Source organism: Brachyhypopomus gauderio, chromosome 6 (genome assembly GCF_052324685.1).
Source record: "Brachyhypopomus gauderio isolate BG-103 chromosome 6, BGAUD_0.2, whole genome shotgun sequence".
Lineage (NCBI taxonomy): Eukaryota > Metazoa > Chordata > Actinopteri > Gymnotiformes > Hypopomidae > Brachyhypopomus > Brachyhypopomus gauderio.
In genome coordinates this window covers 6,507,538-6,520,912 of record NC_135216.1, presented here as the reverse complement: position 1 = coordinate 6,520,912, position 13,375 = coordinate 6,507,538, and the positions used below count along the sequence as shown (strand labels likewise).

Sequence of the window (13,375 nt, the reverse complement as noted above, 5' to 3'; positions counted from 1 at the left end):
GCAGCAGATTCTAGGACACACTCATGTGCGGAAAAGTTTCAAAACAAATGGAGGAAAGAGATATTCAACCTGTCCCGTCTTCATTTAAGGCAAAAATATGGGTTCATTTTGGTTTTTACCGAATGTCAGGGTAGACCGAACTTGACACAATGTAGCTTGTGTGCAAGGCTTGTGTAACGTGGTGAGCACGGGAACATACACACTGCGTGAAATAATATAGAGAAGGGTGGACCCAAGTGCCGGCTCGCAAGAGCAAGACGTTTGACACTTGTCAAATGTATTAGCGAGAGGGAAACGCGCACAGCGACCCAGAACAAACAAACAAACAAAACAACGCGGAAGACTCAACGTGCAAAAGAATAGAAACAAAAACCGTGAGGGCACGGAGTAAATAGAAAATACAATGCGTGAAAAATAACACAACCGCAGAGAGACGGGAGAAAGAAGCAAAATAACAGTAACTAAAAAACAGCGAGGATAAATGCAACGCGAAAACGAAACCAAGGACGCCAGCAGAAGTAACTGGCAAAAAACGCCGCAGCAAAATAAAACCCTTCCCAAAAATAAAGGCAAAACGGATAGGAAGAAATACAGGATTGGGAAAACTTGAGATGAGTCAGGAAGCGACGCAGGAGATAGATACTCGAATAAGTAAAGAGAAAGCATAACAGAGAGAGGTGGCGAGACACCATTAAACGAGAAGCAACCACAGAGAAAGCAGGGACCTGGCTGTGTACGGTTACACCGGTGGAACTGCATCCGAGCCAGCCCTGAATTTTGGTAACACAACAAAAAGCATTTTATTTTACCAAGACACATTATTTTTGTTAATTAAAAGTGAAAGACTTTATTTTCTGTATTTGCCATTCTGTCTTGCAAAGCAGACTGTAGTAGATCATGCAGATTTTATAGACTGAAGCAGAATTTTTTATAAATCAAATCGTTTTTTTAATCGAAAATCGTTTTTGAATCGAATCGTGGCCCCCAAAATCGGAATCGAATCGTGAGATAGTAAACGATTCCCACCCCTACTTAACATGTAACACAAACGAGCGACACACACTGATCAACGTTCCCGTTCATGCGTACACACTTAACAACCCCAGGGTTTTCCCAGGGAAGACGCCCTGGTTCTCGCCGTGCCACACACAACACAGACGCACGGAGGAACTCTTCAGATAAACAAACAATGGACATGAAGAGATTTCCCAGGGCAGATTGCCCTGGTCCTCGCCGTGCCACACACACACACACACACAACTCATAAGCACGGCGGAGCTCTTCAAACAAAACACCACGCAGACAAACACCACGAGACATGACCATGAACGACGGAGAAAGTAAAGGAGACTGGCGGCTTCCGAAAGCGGCTGGTTATTCTGTGACGGGCAGGGTGAGCGAAATAAAATGGAAGTGATCACGCCAAGTCTCAGGGAAAATGTATGGTTTAATAGAACCATTTTACGTTCGCCACCCCCACCCCCCAATCAACAATTTACACTCGCCACCTCCTCCAGGTTAAATTCTCACTCCTAGCAAACGTCAAAAGTTGGCAACCATATATATATATTTTTACAAAACACCACCACCCACGTGGTGGTGTTTTGTAAATTTCATTGAGTTGTTTACACTGGCTTTTATAGCAACCTGCCAAGGGACTACGGATGAAAATTTGCTTTTTGGCTAACTCCGGCATATTTACATTGATGTATAAACTGAAATGTTTATTAATGTGCACTGTCCCTGTTAAATAAATAAATAAATAAATGACGCCAACTGAACTTAGTTTATGAACGAGACCTAGCACAGCAGCTAACAAACCGACGCATTGCTGTGGACCTAGTCACGGTAGCAACAGGCCCAACTAGAGAACGGCAGAGTTTCGAGGTCTTGGTTGTTACGTTACCCACTATTAGCTAGTGGAGCTTTCTTAATCCACATTTTAAACAACGCAAGGATTTGAAAAGGAGCATTTTAAGTCACTTTTTAAATTTTTCGCCGTTTGAATTTGCTTTCGAGTAGCTTAGCTGGTCTGCGACCCGTCTAAATTACTCCGAACTTGGTTTGCTAACCACAACTTTCCCGTGACCGGACGAGTCGGCGGAAAATGAATCCCAGTGCTCCTAGTTATCCGATGGCCTCGCTGTACGTCGGGGATCTCCACCAGTACGTGACTGAGGCCATAACCGAGGCCATGTTGTACGAGAAGTTCAGCCCCCCCGGAGCCATCCTCTCCATGTGCCGGGACATGATCACTCGGCGCTCCCTGGGCTATGCCTACGTGAACTTCCAACAACCCGCGGACGGTGAGGTTTAAAATGCCGTTTGTTGCGGATGAGATTGGCCAGTTGGTCAACGACGGGTCGAAGTGTTAAATATATTTTTATTGAGTGTTGGCGGTAGGGTTGCAACGGTATGAAATTTTCACGGTATGATAACCGTCTCAGAAGAGACCGTAGTATCACAGTTTGTTACATATATTATTAAAAGATATACTGCCCCTTAAAGAAATTACAAGTTTTTTTTTGTTCAATGAACTATTTATTGTAGAAACCTGGTACTATTGTATACAAAATGTCTCCTTTAAAAAAATAAGCTGTACACCTGTTTATATAAATACTGCAAAATTAGAGAAACCTAGATCATGGATTTTAGTAGGCCTACAATTATTTAAATTTAAATAGTGTCAGTGTCTGATCAACAACTGTTATAAACGTCCGTTTTACTGCCAAGTTGGAATATAACCAGATACTGCAGAAAGAGAGGATTTATTTCTGACATGATCCTCACAATAGAGATTTCTATTTTAAGGCTTTCACACCGAGTCTGGTTTTAACATATGAAAAACAGGCACGTCAGAATTTGAAAATGAACGCATGTAAATTAATGCCGTCTTTCACATCCAGTGAAAGCAAGGACCTTAATAAGCTAGGTTTATACTTTCAAGAGTGACCATAGCGCTCCGAACACCTCGCACAAACCTCCACGAACGGCGGAAGCGTTCATTGTGTAGCGTCGGGCCAATGGGGGGTGCCAGAGGGTGACGCCATTACCCATGAGCCCTTGCGGCTCCGGCCCTGTTATGTTTAATTATGTGATGTTTATGTTTGTATAGTGTTTTTAATGATTATTTATTGTGTGTTATTAGTTAAGTCACCCCGGTACATCCTTTTGTGTACATGTGGATTATCGTAGTTTCCCCTCCATGTATGTGTAACGTTGCCGTCTTCATGACCTCCCCCTGTGTTTCATGTGCAAGGTGTACCTAATTTAGGCCTTGAGTCATACAGAGTGTGCCTGTGAGTGCCAGTTTTATTGCAAAAGAGGAATAAAACCTGTTCTGTTTGAGAATGGACTCCTCTGCAGCTTCTTACTCCCACACCACGCCATAATACTTTGCCGCATCACATTCTGTGCAGTGTTGTCTGAAACGATATGTGGTAGTATAAAGAAACACCCCTCAAAAACAGGGAAAGGAACATTTACCTGACGAATTTTAATGTTGCTTTGTGTTGGAATTTAGGCTAAAGTACTTGAAAATGCTTGAAATTGTAACTACTTCGTTTCACAACAAATAGCTGTCTGACTGAACATTTCTCTTATATTACGTTAATTGTAATTCCAGGATGAAACATGAGAGAACGTGAAGACGTTAAGATTGGCGTTTTGAAAATAAACAACCATTAAATAATGTGATAAAGCGATTTATTTCGAATCATTTTGTGTATATGCATAAATATTTAACTTAATTAAGTTTAACGTGCTGGGAAATATTGAAATGCACCTCGAAAGTAACGTACAAGTGCTTGAATTCCACCTTGTAGGTGTATGAACCCGGCAAACATGACCATGTTCATTGCGCTGAGGCGCAGCGCGTGTGAAGTTACAAAACTCGAGAGGTCCACGACCTCGCGTATCGACAGCGCGCGATGTCCTCGCACCCGGGCGGAGCCACCGTGATTGTCATTTTCGCAGCTGATTTTAGTTTAGCCTTTTTTTGTTAAAAAGTGTTTGATGCACTTTCTGCCATTCTCACTGCTGTGTGCTGAGTAGCTGAACCGGAGCGGAGTTGCGCATGCGCGGATGAGTTTCTCCGCTGGCTTGCCTTTTACCGGTAATAAGCAAACGCACACGGTAGAACCGTGCATTTTAATACCGGGGTATACCGTGAAACCGGTTACCGCTGCAACCCTAGTTGGCGGTCGTAGCTCGCTGCCCCTGTGGTAACTGCGGCCTACTAGCGTGTTAGCATTAGCACCTCGCAAACAAGTGCGCAGCTTATTAGCGCCTTAACAGAACAAACCAACCAAGTCGACCAACATATCGTTTAATATCTTGGTTATTATGTGACGGGAGCAGTTGAGGCAGTTTGATTAAGTGTGAAATTCTATAACTACATTATTTTTAAATCGTCATTCCTTTAGGCTAGTCAAACCTGGCCGGTGTCTCATTAGACCACTGTTGGCCAGTGAAGTCCGTTCTTCAGCAGTTATTTTATCGATGTGCCCTGGTTTTGCTTTTTAAAATTGCTCTTACCATGGCTACATCGTCCTTCCTGCAAGTTGATTTTCTTCGTGAACGTGAAGGGCTCTTCACAAGGTTGCCAACTCTCACGCATTGAGCGTGAGACACACGCATTTGACTGTCTACACACGCTCTCACGCCACACTTCCGATTTCTCACGGCGAAAAAAAAATCTAGTTTATTTAACTGATCCACATCGCGCCAACCACCGGCGATCGATAGATCGCGATATAATACTTAATTTGTGTCCATTTTATCGATAGATCTCGATATAATACTTAATTTGTGTCCATTTTATCGATAGATCGTGATATAATACTTAATTTGTGTCCATTTTATCGATAGATCACGATATAACACTTAATTTGTGTCCATTTTACATTCACCCCCCCCCCCCCCCCCCCCCCCCCCCCCCCCCCCCCCCCCCCCCCCCCCCCCCGTCGACAACTTACGTTCGCCACCAATTTACACTCGCCACCTCCTCCAGGTTCAAATCTCACTCCAAGCGATCTTCAAAAGTTGGCAACCCTGTCTTCAGACCTTGCCATTGAGGACGTGAGAGCAAAGTTACTTGACAGACTGACTGGTTTTTACAACTTGCTTATCCAGGCATTTGATGTTGGTTAATAGCTCGTCTCTTGAGCTGGTTCGAGTGCTGTGTGAATGTCTTCAAAGTGAGCTGCCTTGTTATTCAGGTCAGAGTAAAACGAGCTTATCGGTCAAATGAAGTTGAACTCTACAGTGTAGTGCGACTGCGCACTCTAGTGGACAGTTTTTTTGTAGTTGCAGTGGGTTAAAGGTTGTGTGGGGGTTTGCTGACCGGCAGCATCTGTGTGTGTGTGTGTGTGTGTGTGTGTGTGTGTGTGTGTGTGTGTCAGTCATCCAGATCAGCATGTTAAACTGGGTTCTACCCACAGAGGAGAACAAAGTTCATCGAGTCAGTCAACAATCACAAGTACTTTTGCAAAATGTACAAAATACAAACGTGATAGCGTTAAGTGCACCACGAGTGTAACGCGTTAGTTAGTGAAGGGTATGCTGCCATTCAACACAGTTGAAAAGTCAACATTCAAAGAAATGTTAAAAACCTTTAATTCACAGTACGAGCTACCAAGCCGTAAGTACTTTAGCAAGACAGCGGTGCCTGAAATGACGAATTCAAGAAGCAAAGACAGTGCACGGAACAAGCTCTGGGTAACTCAGTGGTTCCCAAAGTGGGGGGCGCGGAGCTTGGAAGTAAAACATGTGCACATGTGTCAATATGGGGGGGTGTGTGAAGTGGGGGGCGCAAAAATATTCTCATCTATTAAAGGGGGGCACGGCAAAAAAAGTTTGGGAACCACTATTGTAACTGATGCATGAAAGGCCCTCTAATGCTCACGTGGGGTACTGCATCAATACATTTTTGATGCGATAAAATCGTTTATCGGGATAATTCTGGAGACGGTAATCGTTTGTCTAAATATGCATTATTGCTCAAGCCTAGTACATGCCACTATGCAGTCTGTGTTAATATGCATGTTGCCATGGTGTTGTAAATCCCCGTTGAGAATGTATGTTTTACACTCTTCCATAAATGAATTTGCATGCTCTGTTCCCACACACCGACTCGTGGCTTCGTCGTGATTCGCTCACATTTGACTGACGTGTGTGGTGGAGGTGGAGCCTGTGTTGGAGGTGGTGCTGTTGCTACGCATGTCCTCAGCCGGCCACCCTCAGCCCTCTCTGGGTTTGTGGGGTCCCGCGTAGCTCCCCCTCATATGCACATGGGCGTGCACCCACGCCCACATACACGGATTCATTATGTGTCATAGTTTTCTGCTGGCTGACTAACAGGTCTTGGCTTGTGCCAACAGGTCGATCTGCTTGAGGGAGGTCTGCGTTGACACGGTTCTGAAACTCCGGCTTTTCTGTGACCTCCTTTCTCGTCTGCACAGCACCCACATATGACCGGGCGTGTAAATGATGGGAGAAAACGAGAGAGCGATTAGACCGTTGCTGAGTCAAATGCTTTTACTCACCCTATTTACACTGTGGGGAAGTGGATCTTGATGGATCTTAATCGCATGTTACCTGGAGACATGGACGTAATTTTGATTTCAAAAGTGGGGGGGGACATAGATTCGTCGCTATTTAAATATTTGGTTTTAACCGTAAAAACTGGGGGGGACCAAGGCCGGCTTTTGAAAAAGTGGGGGGGACATGTCCCCCCTGTCCCCCCCCAAAATTACGTCCGTGCCTGGAGAGCTAATGTAACGTAAACGGCTCCCGCTATGTGTTTCAAGTCCAAATCCACTGGTAGGATCAAAAGCGGCAGGTGGATTTTTACGAGCGATGTGTCTTGCTGCCAGCATGGCTGGTCAGAGCATTCGGATTAGGAGCGTTGACTCAACTGGCGTCCAACACGCGTGAGGTTATCCTGCTGTAAACACGACTGCGGGCGCTCAGAGTTTGACATGGACGGCCTGCGTGTGCTGCAGGCAAACTGGTTTGATTATCGGTGAATTTAGCGTTGTAGGGTAAAGCGTGTCATTCACTACTTTTGCTTTCTCGTGCTTTTGCGCTGCAGTTCCGGTGCTTTCACAGCAGCATCTAAGTCACCTGATTTTGAGACGGGAATCTGCGTGGGTCTGACTGCAGCATCGATCAGTCTTGCAGCCAGCGTGATGTATACAGTGGTGTGAAAACCATTACAGTCACAGTTCCGAAGCCTTTTCTGTCCTTTAAAGTTCAGTTGTAAACTTCTGTTTTTAACAGCCAATACTGATTGTTGGTCAGTATATCCCTGAACATCCCAAGATCCATAAGTGTGGTGAGGAGTTCAGGTGCCTCCTTCATGTTGATGCAGAAGATCTTACCCAGCCTTCAATGAAGACCCACCCACAGGCTCATGGTGCATCTGTGCTGAAGATCTTCTTCTCTGCATGGTTGGCACAGGTCAAACTGATGGGGTGGTGATAAAAGGCAAAAGGAAGCACTGATTGTGATTAGCGTTAGCTCGCTGGTTCCCAGTGCCCAACAGGGACGCTAGTTCTGCTGAACTGTTCTTGTTCATGTCCCCTTGTTCAGTTTGGCAGCTAATGATCAAGGGCGTGACCGTGATTTTGGAGCAGGATCAAGACCGATGTGCGCTTCACACTCGAATTGGACTGTAGCTGTTCCTGAGCTACTGGTCCGTTTTTTTCGGTGCACGGTTCTACCAGACCACAGTACATGTGGATGCAGCTGTCCTGTGTGGGTCCAGTACGCTGTCTGCAGCTCAAGTCGCCAGAATGAACACGGTCAGATACACGTGGCACACGTGTTCTCACCTATGTGAACCCAAAGCACGATTCCGATGTGAAGATACTTTGCGCTTTGTACAAAGGACTTTGTAAATGGACCCGTTCAAGCTAACTCCAGGACCAAAACGTGGGAGCATGTCTTTAGGACAGGGAGAAGCAGCTTCAAGCTCCCCGAGCGTGTGCTGTTTTGCCCAGGTGCTGCTTAAGCAGGGCGTCCCTAGTGTCCTACCCTCTGTGGGTTTAACCGCATCAGTGTGGGAACTGGAACAGCTACTCTAACCAAGCCACAGCGATATGAGGAGCTTCAAGCGCATGGATTTATGGATTTATGGATGTGTGGGTGTGCGTGTTCCTGAACATTAGTATAGTAATGCATGAGTAGAGGCAAAAGTGATGAATCATGGGACAGGAAACCACATCACACCAGCCCCACATCCTCCATCAAAGGCAGTGATGGATTTGGTGTGAGGTAACTGCGTGTGGCCATGCCGTCTCGAGAATGTTCTCTTCACAGTGACACCAGCTCGTTTGGCTTGTCGAGTTACTTTTCTGAAACAACAAAATATAATAGTCAAAAACAAATAGTCGACATGTAAAACGTTTGTTACATCGCCGTGCCCCGTGTCTGCAATCGCAGTGCCATTCACGGCCGACCGACTCGTGTCCTACCTTGGAGAATTAATTGGTCGTGACTGCTGTTTATGTTGGCGAATAAGCCTTTGGGATTTTTTTTTATCTTCCTTTTCATTTTCTTCCAAGCCACCATTGCTCAGTCCCAGGAGGCTTACAAGGGTGCCTTCGACATCAGCAAGCAACACATGCAGCCCGCCCACCCCATCCGCCTGGGTCTCGCCCTTAACTTCTCCGTCTTCTACTACGAAATCCAGAACGCGCCCGAGCAGGCCTGTGAGCTCGCCAAGAAGGTGAGTGGATCCCCCGCTTGGGTGCAGAGCCACAGCTCAGGACCCCTTGGTGTTCTACTCAGGCCTGCATGGTTGTAGCAGCACACCGTGCCTCTTTAACCCTGTGCTTTTGCCTGGACATAAACCTCATGCTTCTTCTTTTTTCTTTTTCCTTGTTTTCTTCTGCCCCTTCCTTTTTTTGTTTTTTTGTCTTTCAGGCTTTTGATGATGCGATTTGACATTTGAGTCTGGTTGACGCATCTGTTTACCAACAAGTTAACATGAAACTGTATGTGTGTGTGTGTGTGTGTGTGTGAGAGTGTGAGAGACAGCTTGTTTAGGGGGGAAGTGTTTAGAAGTTGGGCTGGCATGGGCTTTAGACTGCAGTTGTGTTCTTAACAAGTCATGGGAAATGCACCAAACTTCTGTGTGGGAGAGGCTGTCTTGGGTGAGGGACCGGGATGGGCGGAGCTTCACTTTTACTCCGCCTCCCTCTGGTTTATTTTTCTTCATGACATACAACACCTTTCTCTCTCCTGCCACAGGATGCAAGGGTAGTAAGTCTTTCATGAGCTTGCTTATGTAGTTACTGTTTAGGTTTTTGTTTTTTGTGGGGGGTTTTTTTTTTGTCTTTTTATACTCTGCTAGAATGCATGTGGCTAAGGACAGTTAACCAGGGGGAAATGGAGGTTGTTGCTACAATTGTCTTAATTTTCATAAAACACCGAACGTTATTGTTGATTCTTACTAGGGTGGGACATGATTTCAGTGAAATAAAGACAATGTTCAGCGTCTTCCGTTCTCTTCATTTCAGTGTTTTAACCCATTTGTGCAGTTAGAACACACACACACTAGTGATTACTAGGGGGCTGTGGATCACACGTGCCCAGAGCGGCGGGCAGCCCTAGCCTGGCGCCCGGGAAGCAGTTGGGGTTAGGTGCCTTGCTCAAGGGCGCTTCGACCCTCCGGTCACAAGACCAGTTCCCTACCACCAGGCCATGGAAGTTTCCAGGACAAAGCCCGTCATGCTAGCTGTGAATTACATTTTACACGTGGAATGGGGGGTTAGCAATGAATATTGCTCGACCACACCATTGAATTCTTCTATTTCCCCAAAATAATTCAAACCATTGTTTCTCATCAGCTGTGTTCCTGTGTGTCTCGGCCAGTTAAACCCTGTTGAGACATGCAGGAGTCCTAGTAGGTGTGTTGGTGTCTGTTGTGAGTCTTCTATGGTGTCTTTCAGGCCCTATTAATGGAGACATTAAGACATGTATGTCATGTACTCGGGCTTGCCAGCACTAAATCGCCAGCACTCGTTATTGTAAAAAGTCTGAAGGAGGTTAGTTGTAGTTAGTTAGTCTATAAGTAGTTAGTCTATTTTACATGACTCATCAGAACTGCATGACTTTTTATCCCTCCGTTGTTTTTTGCCAAGTCGATGCTTCCCCCTAATGGTGAACATACAGGTCCTTCTAAAAAAATTAGCATATTGTGATCAAGTTCATTATTTAATGTATTGTACTGATAGACATTAGACTTTCATATATTTTAGATTATATTTTAGATTTCATATATTTTCATTACACACAACTGAAGTAGTTAAAGCCTTTTATTGGTTTAATAATGATGATTTTGGCAAAAAAGTAAAGAAAAAACAAAAATCTCAAAAAATTAGCATATTTCATCCAACTAATAAAAGAAAAGTGTTTTTAATACAAAAAAAGTCAACCTTCAAATAAATATGTTCAGTTATGCACTCAATACTTGGTCGGGAATCCTTTTGCAGAAATGACTGCTTCAGTGCGGCGTGGCATGGAGGCAATCAGCCTGTGGCACTGCTGAGGTGTTATGGAGGCCCAGGATGCTTCGATAGCGGCCTTAAGCTCATCCAGAGTGTTGGGTCTTGTGTCTCTCAACTTTCTCTTCACAATATCCCACAGATTCTCTATGGGGTTGAGGTCAGGAGAGTTGGCAGGCCAATTGAGCACAGTAATACCATGGTCAGTAAACCATTTACCAGTGGTTTTGGCACTGTGAGCAGGTGCCAGGTCATGCTGAAAAATGAAATCTTCATCTCCATAAAGCTTTTCAGCAGATGGAAGCATGAAGCCCTCCAAAATCTCCTGATAGCTAGCTGCATTGACCCTGCCCTTGATAAAACACAGTGGACCAACACCAGCAGCTGACATGGCACCCCAGACCATCACTGACTGTGGGTACTTGACACTGGACTTCAGGCATTTTGGCATTTCCTTCTCCCCAGTCTTCCTCCAGACTCTGGTACCTTGATTTCCCAGTGACATGCAAAATTTGCAGTGCTGCTTCTCTGTAGCCCAGGTCGGGCGATTCTGCCGCTGTTTCTGGTTCAAAAGTGGCTTGACCTGGGGAATGTGGCACCTGTAGCCCATTTCCTGCACACGCCTGTGCACGGTGGCTCTGGATGTTTCTACTCCAGACTCAGTCCACTGCTTCCGCAGGTCCCCCAAGGTCTGGAATCGGCCTTTCTCCACAATCTTCCTCAGGGTCCGCTCACCTCTTCTCGATGTGCAACGTTTTCTACCACACTTTTTCCTTCCCACAGACTTCCCACTGAGGTGCCTTGATGCAGCACTCTGGGAACAGCCTATTCGTTCAGAAATTTCTTTGTGTCTGACCCTCTTGCTTGAAGGTGTCAGTGATGGCCTTCTGGACAGCAGTCAGGTCGGCAGTCTTACCCATGGTTGCGGTTTTGAGTAATGAACCAGGCTGGGAGTTTTTAAAAGGCTCAGGAATCTTGTTTAGGTGTTTAGAGTTAATTTGTTGATTCAGATGATTAGGTTATTAGCTCATTTAGAGAACCTTTTCATGATATGCTAATTTTGTGAGATAGGAGTTTTGCGTTTTCATGAGCTGTATGCCAAAATCCTCAGTATTAAAACAATAAAAGATCTGAAATATTTCAGTTGGTGTGCAATGAATCTAAAATATATGAAAGTTAAATTTTTATCATTACATTATGGAAAAGAATGAACTTTATCACAATATGCTAATTTTTTTAGAAGGACCTGTAGAGGCATGACAATAAATACATCTGGACACTGGACACGGTGACTGTGCTGTTATACCACAGTGAAACATCATGGATGTCCTAGTCCTGAACTCTAGTCCTGAAGAAGGGGGTGGGTGGAGGTTCTGTTATTCGTCTTCATGACATACACATCTAACCCGGATCTGTTAACACGGAGTTTGTGAAACAGGGTTTCCGTTCCAGAAACCGGAATCTTGAATCCTGAACCTGAACCTTCCTAAAACTATGCCTAGAAGGTTTAACTAATGTGGAAGGCTTCATTGATAACAATGATCAAACTGTATCGAATTATTAAGAGTGATTAGGCTTCGTTTGAACATTTTTATGACTTTGTTCACTAATGCACCGTTTCAGCCTAGTCAATCTTTTGAACGATCACCATTTCACATGACAGAGTACAAGATCGAGAATTCGTACTCGATTTAACTACAATGTTTTTTGCATCGGTATTCTGCTTACTTTATTTTAATATATAAAATGAATTTGACCATGAATCTTTGATTTCGTATGCCTCATTTATTTTTATATTGTTCCTTCTGTAGTAAATGTGAACAGAATTATTTCTTTACCGTTAATGTACAGGGAATTACAAAACGTTTTCTTGCAATTCAAGGCATTTTTACACTATATTTTTGCTTTTTACACTATCAATAATAGGTAATTATAAATAATAATTAGTAGCCTAACAATAATAATTGTCTATGTGATACATTGTAGACTCCAACAAATTTGCACAAGGCATATCACTTCATGTCACTTAATATCGCATGTTCCTTCCATGTGATTAAGACAGATGGGTCCTTCTTGTAGACGGTACACTTGAAGACCCTGGTGCTGGCCTACAAAGCAAAGAATGGTCCAGCTCCTCCTTACTTGATGGCCATGGTAAAACCCAGATGCATACCTAGAGCCCTCCGCGCCTCAAGTATGTCTCGTCTTGACCCTCCATCATCCAGGACACATGGGAGACAAGCATCCAGACTTTTCTCTGTCCTGGCTCCAAGGTGGTGGAATGAACTTCCCTTGTGTGTCCGAACATCGGAGTCACTTGCTGTCTTCAGACGCCGACTGAAGACCCACCTCTTTCAAGTGCACTTTGCATAATTATGCTTTGTCTATTGTACTTTATCGTCTCTTTCCTCAGGTATTGTGCATAATTGGGTTATAGGAATTGTTTACTGTCTTTTTCCTCAGGGGATGTGTATATTCAGGTATAATTGTTAGGTATCATTTGACTTTCGTCTAGTGGTTTTTCCAGCTTAGAGTACCTTGTGTTCAGGACTATCTATTCTACCTTGGAGATTCCAAGCAACTACATAGCACTTTTGTAAGTCGCTCTGGATAAGAGCGTCTGCTAAATGCCATAAATGTAAATAAATGTAAATGTAAATGAAGAGAGCTGTGTCTTACGACATCGCATTCTGAACCTGCTATAGTCTCACCACTGCAGGAATAGAGCCAGTACTGATGTTGAAATGTAGACCAACATTAAAAGAGCCAGTACCTGAGTAAATTCTGACTGAGGATTTCTGAGGAGGCCTGACAATTTATTGTGTCTTTTGGCAGTCACCATGCTCTTCACCTGTGTAGATCCT

The 13,375-nt window shown here is 44.3% G+C and overlaps 1 long non-coding RNA gene across 1 annotated transcript; it reads left to right on the top strand.

The window, feature by feature from the left end:
* Positions 1-8,573: 8,573 nt before the first annotated feature.
* On the top strand, positions 8,574-9,504 carry LOC143516620 (uncharacterized). Its single transcript, XR_013131747.1, has 2 exons — positions 8,574-8,731; positions 8,929-9,504. It is a non-coding gene; the product is annotated as an uncharacterized LOC143516620 (long non-coding RNA).
* Positions 9,505-13,375: the final 3,871 nt, after the last annotated feature.